The sequence below is a fragment of the Lepidochelys kempii genome, chromosome 6 (genome assembly GCF_965140265.1).
Source record: "Lepidochelys kempii isolate rLepKem1 chromosome 6, rLepKem1.hap2, whole genome shotgun sequence".
NCBI classification, from domain to species: domain Eukaryota; kingdom Metazoa; phylum Chordata; order Testudines; family Cheloniidae; genus Lepidochelys; species Lepidochelys kempii.
The window spans coordinates 68,016,777-68,024,390 of record NC_133261.1 but is presented as its reverse complement, the minus strand read 5'-3'; the positions used below and the strand labels follow the sequence as shown (position 1 = coordinate 68,024,390).

At 35.4% G+C, this 7,614-nt stretch overlaps 1 pseudogene; it reads left to right on the top strand.

Annotated features, from left to right (window-relative positions):
- Positions 1-271: 271 nt before the first annotated feature.
- Positions 272-2,469, top strand: LOC140913607 (E3 SUMO-protein ligase KIAA1586-like; annotated as a pseudogene).
- The last annotated feature ends 5,145 nt before the right edge of the window (positions 2,470-7,614 follow it).

Below are 7,614 nucleotides of genomic sequence, written 5' to 3'. Positions count from 1 at the left end.
TATGCGCGTGCGCATGTAATGTCGCAGGCTGCGACTCGGTCGCATCCAAGTTTGTCCTGACGCAAGACAAACGTCTCATTTATTATTCCTGGTTGCACTTGCCTCGTCTGTGCACTTGCTCAACTGTTTTCTGTACAATTCAACACGACCAGTGAGTCATAGTCGGTGTGTTTGTTTCTAGTAAATTGCGTGTGATATTTTGGTGTGTAATACTAACTGGACTGTTATTCGAAGATTAAAGTTTTCTATTCAATATTATTTACCCTTCATAATGAAACGCCAGAAAAGCATTCGTGACTGGTTTTCCACTAAAATAACAAAATCATTAGTCAGTAATTCTAGTAGTGAAAATAAGGATTTAAATGCTGAAAACGCCAATGACAATAATTTTGGTGATGAAAATATCTTAAATGTTGAATCATCTGAAAATGTGTCTGCAATGGAAGAGGATTTACATGATTGTGAAAATGTAGTACCCGATTGTTGGACTTCTGAGCAGGCACAATATTTTTTAAAGAAATATAATGGCTTGATAATTGAAGGCAAAAAACTTGGCTGTTCCCACTGTGCAAATATGTCATATTTGGGGGTCCTTGGAGGAAAATCTTTACACATTTCTTCGGAATGGCAAAAGTGTACTATTAAAGCATCTGGAACTGATGAAAAAAGTTCAGCAACCTTCATTAAGAAACAAAATGAAGGAACATTTCGAATCAAGCTCTCATTTGAGAGTTATAAATATTTTAAATGAATCTAAAAAAGAACCTCTCACTACAGTGATTGATAAAGTTACTGAAAAAATATTGCAATAACCAGCAAAATTTTCAACATAGTTTACAGCTTAGTAAAAAGAAACCGACCAATGTCAGACATGGAGGATGAAGTAGAGCTACAAATTAAGAATGAAACCGATTTAGGGAACTGCCTAAATTCTTGATTTTCGGCCATCAGAATCGTAGAGCATATTGCTGAATTAATAAGAAAACAAACTTTTAGTAAAATCATTGAAAACAATTCAAAGATGTGTATTATTATTGATGAAGCTTCTACAATTTCAAGTAAAACTGTGCTTGTAATTCTTATAAAATGTGAATTACAAGATTCTTCACCAACAATTTTTCTCAATTTAGTGGAATTAGAATCAACAAAAGCAGAAAATATTTACAATGCTTTGAGAAATATGTAAACCAATATAGGATTTGACACAGAATATTTAAAGAAAAATTTAATCGGATTTTGTTCTGATGGCGCGAGCACCGTGCCTGGACATAAATCTGGAGTTGCTACAAGACTCATTCAAGATTTTCCAAACATTAGAATTTGGCATTGTTTGAATCATCGGCTACAACTGGCTTTAGATGATGCTATAAATGATATCAATGAAATAAGCCATTTCAAGATTTTTTTGGACAAGATTTATGCAATTTTTCATCAGTCAAATAAAAGTCAGTTTGAACTATAAAAAGTTTCTGAAGAACTATATATTGAAATAATCAAAATAGGCCGTGTTTTTGGTCCACAATGGGCTTCTTCTAGCCTTAGAGCTGTCAAAATGGTCTGGAGAGCTTATCCAGGTCTTTATATTTATTTTTCAAAAAATAAGAAATTTTCTGGCATGGAAAAAAGATTGAAAAACAAAGAATTTTTAAAAGACTTGCCATTAATGATTGACATTTTGGATGAACTTGCATTATTATCAAATGCACTGCAAGTGACACAATTGAGTTTAACAAAGGCAGATAAGCTAATCAAATGAACAATTGATTTTTTCATACAATTAAAAGATAGTTTTGGTATACATGAAAATAAAATTAATGAAATGATAGAAAGTGATGCTTTTGACTGCATAGAGTTTGAAGATAATGTAAGGTTTAAATCACTGCCACGAGACAAAGTAATAGAGTGTATTATTGAAAAAATGAAGGCAAGATTATTAAACGAAAATCACATTAAATATAAAGAAGATAATTTAGGTCATTCTAGTAATACACCTAAAATAGTTGAATTATTCAATGTTATGGATCCCACTTCATGGAATATTGAAGACGTCGAGTTACCTTGGAAATCAGGAGAAGAAAAAGTGCATGAATTAAACAAATTCATAAAATTTGTAGTCGATTTAAATGATTTTTGTGACTATGTAGAGAATAACATTCAATCAAAACATCTTCTTGATCCGGAAACAATAAGGAAAGCAAAGCAAATTATGAACACAATTGCAATTTGTTCTGTTTTTCGTTGATGAATATTATTTGTAGTGATAAAAGGGCAAATTTAACAATTACACATATCTCAAGCTTTATGACCATCAATTTGTTGGGAAAACCACTAAGTTCCTGGAATCCAATACCATATGTTAAAGCATGGATGAGAAGTCATCAATCCGCATTAGATGCCATAGTTTGTGTATCCAACACCAAAGATTACAGAGAAGATCAAGAAGCCATTTGGAAATTACTACCTAATTAGTAATAAATAATGTACTTAAATATTCTTTAAAATATTGCTTGTTGCATTGTATACTTCAACATGAATATATTACACTTTTTATTTTTAATAACTTAAGTAGTTCACATGTAATATTTTAAAATACAAGAATAATAGGTATTTCATTCTTAAATATTATCATTTGCTTACTCATACATCTCTTTTTATATTTTCTTCTTTTCAAATGTATTTTAAATTAATTTAAGAGAGCAATACTTTGTTTCTATTGTAACAAACATGTAAAAATGTTTTTTTTTATTTTTTTGTTGTTGTTAAGTGTGACTCCCAATGACTCAATGCATTGCCACTTCTTATGGAAAAAGGTACAAAAAATACATACTGTGGCACATCCCTTAAATCAGAACTTTTTATAGGGAACCGGTTGTTAAGATTTTGGCAGCTCATCACTGGATATAGGGGTGGGGAAAGGAATGCTAATTCTACTTCAGACATGGTCTTTTGCACAAGCATTAAATTCAAAATCTAGCACTCTCTTATTTGTGTGGTTAATGTAGTTTTCACCCAAGACGCAAGAGCTACTTCTACTAAGCCATTAAACCAACCAGATAAACTACAAAACCTCTCCTGGTCCATGCCTGGTCTGAAGTGGAGTGAGCAATGAAACAAACTATAGAAATTTAAGAAAAAAAATATGTTTAGCGCTCCAGAAAATTTCATCTGCAAAGAGACCTCAAGGTTGTTCTGTTTGCATGTTAATACCTCATGTATATATTTTTATGCAGCAACATGACTTGTTACACATTTTCAAGAATAGGTTGTTAACTATTACTGTAAGACTGTAGGAATCTATTGTGTGATGGTCTTTTATTAGTCTTGATGCTTTTGAGAATGGGAAAAAGATATGTTCTTTGTAATAACACTCTTGGATTTGAGAGGGAAATGAAGGTAGTATTGAACATAACTATAGAAATATACATGGATAGTGAAAAACCTATAGTGGTTACAACCTTAGCATTTTTAATAGCCTACACATCAGCTAAATGAGAGGAAAGAAGAGCAGAAATTTCACTGGTTAATTGGAGGGGAGAAGGGAAGGTGGATTAGATATAAGCCCAAACCAAACCTCAAGACCCTAAATACCACTAAATGAGAGGAAAGTTTGAATCCAGAATTATTTGTCTGGAGCCCTCTCTACAAAATATATATTCTTACAAATTTTCACTATCCTGGACAATGGCAATAGTGATCTCAGCCTCCAGTCTGAGCAGGTTCAAAGAGGCAGGTACTTAAATTATTAAACTGCTTACCAAAGGTGATGCCCCACTTTGATTAACACTAGTAATCTTATGCTAATATGAGCAGGGCACTGGTATATTTAGGGTCCTGTGGGAATTTAATTCTTTCATGATGCCACTTCCACTGTTAAGAGCCAGGAAACACGTGGGACAGAAAAAGAAGATCACAAACAAAAAAGTTAAAACATTATTACATAAAACTTTGTGCCAGGCCCCAACCTCCAAACTTTTTCAGATTTCCCATGTTTGTGCGATACTTCCACTTTAAGATCTTTAATTATCATAAATTAATCACATCCCTGAGGCATTATGAGGCAGCAGGCAATGGTGGATGCCTCTAATCTCTCTGGGGTGTAATTATTTTATGATAACCACACCTCAGGGTTACCTGATTGCAATTATGGAAAATTTTATTCTCTCCCCCTCACAAGTCCACCCTTTTTAAAATTAAATACATCTCTGACCTATTTTACACAATCCCAATGCCTTGCCTTAAAGTGCAACGTAAGACTTTGTTCTTTTCTTTAGAAAGTACAGGAAGTCTAACCTCTTTTACTGTATGAAGCATTTCAGTACTATATAAACTATTAGAGGGAGGTATTTTCAGAGAGACTGGATTTCTATAAGGATTTATTCAGTGTTTGACTCAGGAAGGATTATCATCATCAGTAGCATAATGGAAAGTTGGGAAAATCTGTTATTGTAAAAGCTTGCCTATACGAACACTTAGCTTGCAGCTAGCTGGAGCGTAAATCTACCTCGCACTAGCCTGCCACACACTAAATGTTCATGTGGATGCAGCTGCCGCGCACTAAAAGTTCTGTAATGCACTTTGATCTAACCCACTTTGAAACTCCCTCCCTCCATGTGAACAAGATATAACCAGGGGATTGAAGAAGCATTGAAGGAAAGAATTCCACAACCGACTGGCTTCGTACAAAACAGCCACACAATTTCTCCACTGCCCCTACTACATTACTTGGGCTATAGTAGCCCATACAGCTATACATGGGACTTTTAGGACTGGTGATCTGCTTACTACTCTGCTTATCTTCTAGACATTACTACCATCTATCTCTACACTATCAGGGCATAGTCTGCAGGCCGCCCACCTTCAACAGATTCATAAATGATCTGGGAAAAGGGGGTGAACAGTGAAGTGGCAAAATTGACAGATGACACAGTTACTCAAGATAGTTAAGCCAAAGCTGACTGCAAAGAGTTACAAAGGGATCTCACTAAACTGGGTGACTGGATGACAAAATGGCAGATGAAATTCAATGTGGATAAATACAAAGTAAATCATATTGAAAAAAATAATCCCAACTATACATACAAAATGATGGGGATCTAAATGACTTGTTACCACTGATGAAAGACCTTGGAGTCACCATGGATAGTTCTCTGGACGCATCACCCCCCTAACCCGTTAGGAAAGGGATAGGTAATAAAACAGAAAATCTCATAATGCCACTATAAAAATCCATGACACACCCACATCTTGAAAACTGCATGCAGTTCTGGTTGCCCCATCTCAAAAAAGATATATTAAAATTGGAAAAGATACAGAGAAGGGCAACAAAAATGTTTAAGGATAGGGAACAGCTTCCCTATGAGGAGAGATGAAAAAGACTGGGACTGTTCAGCTTACAAAAGAGATGACTAAAGGGTTATAAACTTATGAACAGTGTGGAGAAAGTTAATAAGAAAGTGTTAATTTCATCAGGTACCTCCTAGTTCTTGTGTTATGTAAAGGGATAAATAACAGGTAACAAGTTTAAAACGAACAAAATGAGGTACTTCTTCACACTACGCGCAGTGTACCTGTGGAACTCCTCACCATACAATGTTGTGAAGGCCAAAAGTAAAACTGGGTTAAAAAAAGAATTAGATAAGTTCATGGAGGATAAGTGTATCAATGGCTATTAGCAAGATGGTCAGGGACACAACCCCATGCTCCAGGTGTACCTCAACCTCTGACTGCCAGAAGCTGGGACTGGACAACATTCAGAATTGCCCTGTTCTGTTCATTCCCTCTGAAGCATCTGGCTGTTCATCAGCCATATCAGCCAATGTTCATATGTTCTTATGAGGCCTGGACAAAAGCATAGTTGTATTTTGAGGGAATAGACAGTCATTAGGATTAAATTATTCTTTCTGCAAGAAAACTGAAAAGTGCAGCAACTTCCATCATCTCATCTTTCCTCCCTGAATCTCCTTCTAGCACACTAGCATATGTGTTTCATTTATTCACTCTTGCTCTGTTCAGCAGCAGTGCCTTTAGGGTGGCTCTAAATACTAAAATATACATAAGCACAATAAGCCCACAACAATGCATTGACATGAATGTTACCTGCATGCATGTTAAAGAAGTGTTTGACTTATCAGTCATTAACTTATCATTTGTATGTTATACCACCTAGACTGTGCCATTTTTGTTCTTATTCATCTAAATGGATGCCTAATAATTGGAGTTGAAGTCCAAATGCAGATGCTTAAAGAAGTGTTATCACTTTCAGAAATGAACAGCCAGCCTTTCTCACTAAATTCAATCAAAGCTGCAGGGGCAGAGCACTTTTCAAAATCTGGGCATTTATTCAATCACCCAAACATGAATTTAGGAGCCTACATTTAGGAAGCCATATTTGAAAATCTTGGCCATAACACTAAATGTTGCGGAGCAGACATGTAAAATAAGACAGATTCCAGTCCCAAAGAACTTAAAATATAACAAGACAATTAACAGACAAAGGGGAACTTGGAAAGGAATGGATTAAAGATACCCAATAGTATATTAGAACCCACACTCTAAATTCCACTTTTCATTGTTACTTAGCTCTATGCCTTGTGCTGATTTAGTTTATCCTTCCTTATCTCCTTTCTATTACTTTAAACCTTGCCCATTTCCTCTTTTCTGTTATTATTTGTATTACTGTTAGTGAAACTGCATTTCATTGCCATGTTTTCCTTGCCAGTTTTGTGTTCTTTCATGTATTTTAATCCTTGCCAAATAGCCTTTTAACAGTGTACCTCACAGATGTGGAGGTTGATTCCTGTCACAAGCCTCTACAATAATTTTGTTTATGAAACCAAAGTCTGCCATAGATTTTCTCTAACAGTCATAAATATTCTTGAACGCCAGTGCTTGAAGCAGAACCTTGACATTAAAAGATCAGCTGCCAAATATCTGAAGCTGCAGACACCAAATTCTTCCATTTAAGAATTAAATTTTGATAACTGGAGGAATGATAAGATTCCATCAGAGACTCATGACAGATTTGTTAAATTTGGTATTTATATTAATGAGATCTGGACAGTGGATTCTACTGTAGACTTTACAGGCATTATCCTATTTCCCCTAAAAAATGATACACTTACGCTTCTTTTGAGCCTTTCATTTAAGGGTTTCAAAGCACTTTACAAACATTGATTGAACCTCTCAGTGCCACTGAGACAGGAAATCATCATCATCTCCACTTTATAACTGGGAAGACTGAATTAACAGAGAAGGCAGGCAAGTTACCAGAAGATAGATAGCAAAGATGTGGCAGAGCCAGGAACAGAACTCAGGCAGGCTGATTCCTGTTCCCATGTTCTAGTCACCAGACCTTGCTGACTGAGTATGACCTTCCCATCAATGAGTAGCATTAGTCAACATGCAAACTAAGATGTATGATAAAATCCAAACCCAGAAGATATTTGGCAAGCTTTATAAGTGCCAGCCATTGCTGGAGTAACATGTGCACTCAAATATCTGTTTATGTGTAGTTGGTAGGAAGTTGACTGTGTTTTGAAAACCACTAAATTCACCATTCCTCCTGAAAGTAATTATTTTATGTATGGGTGTCAGCTTCAGACAGACATGGAAAAT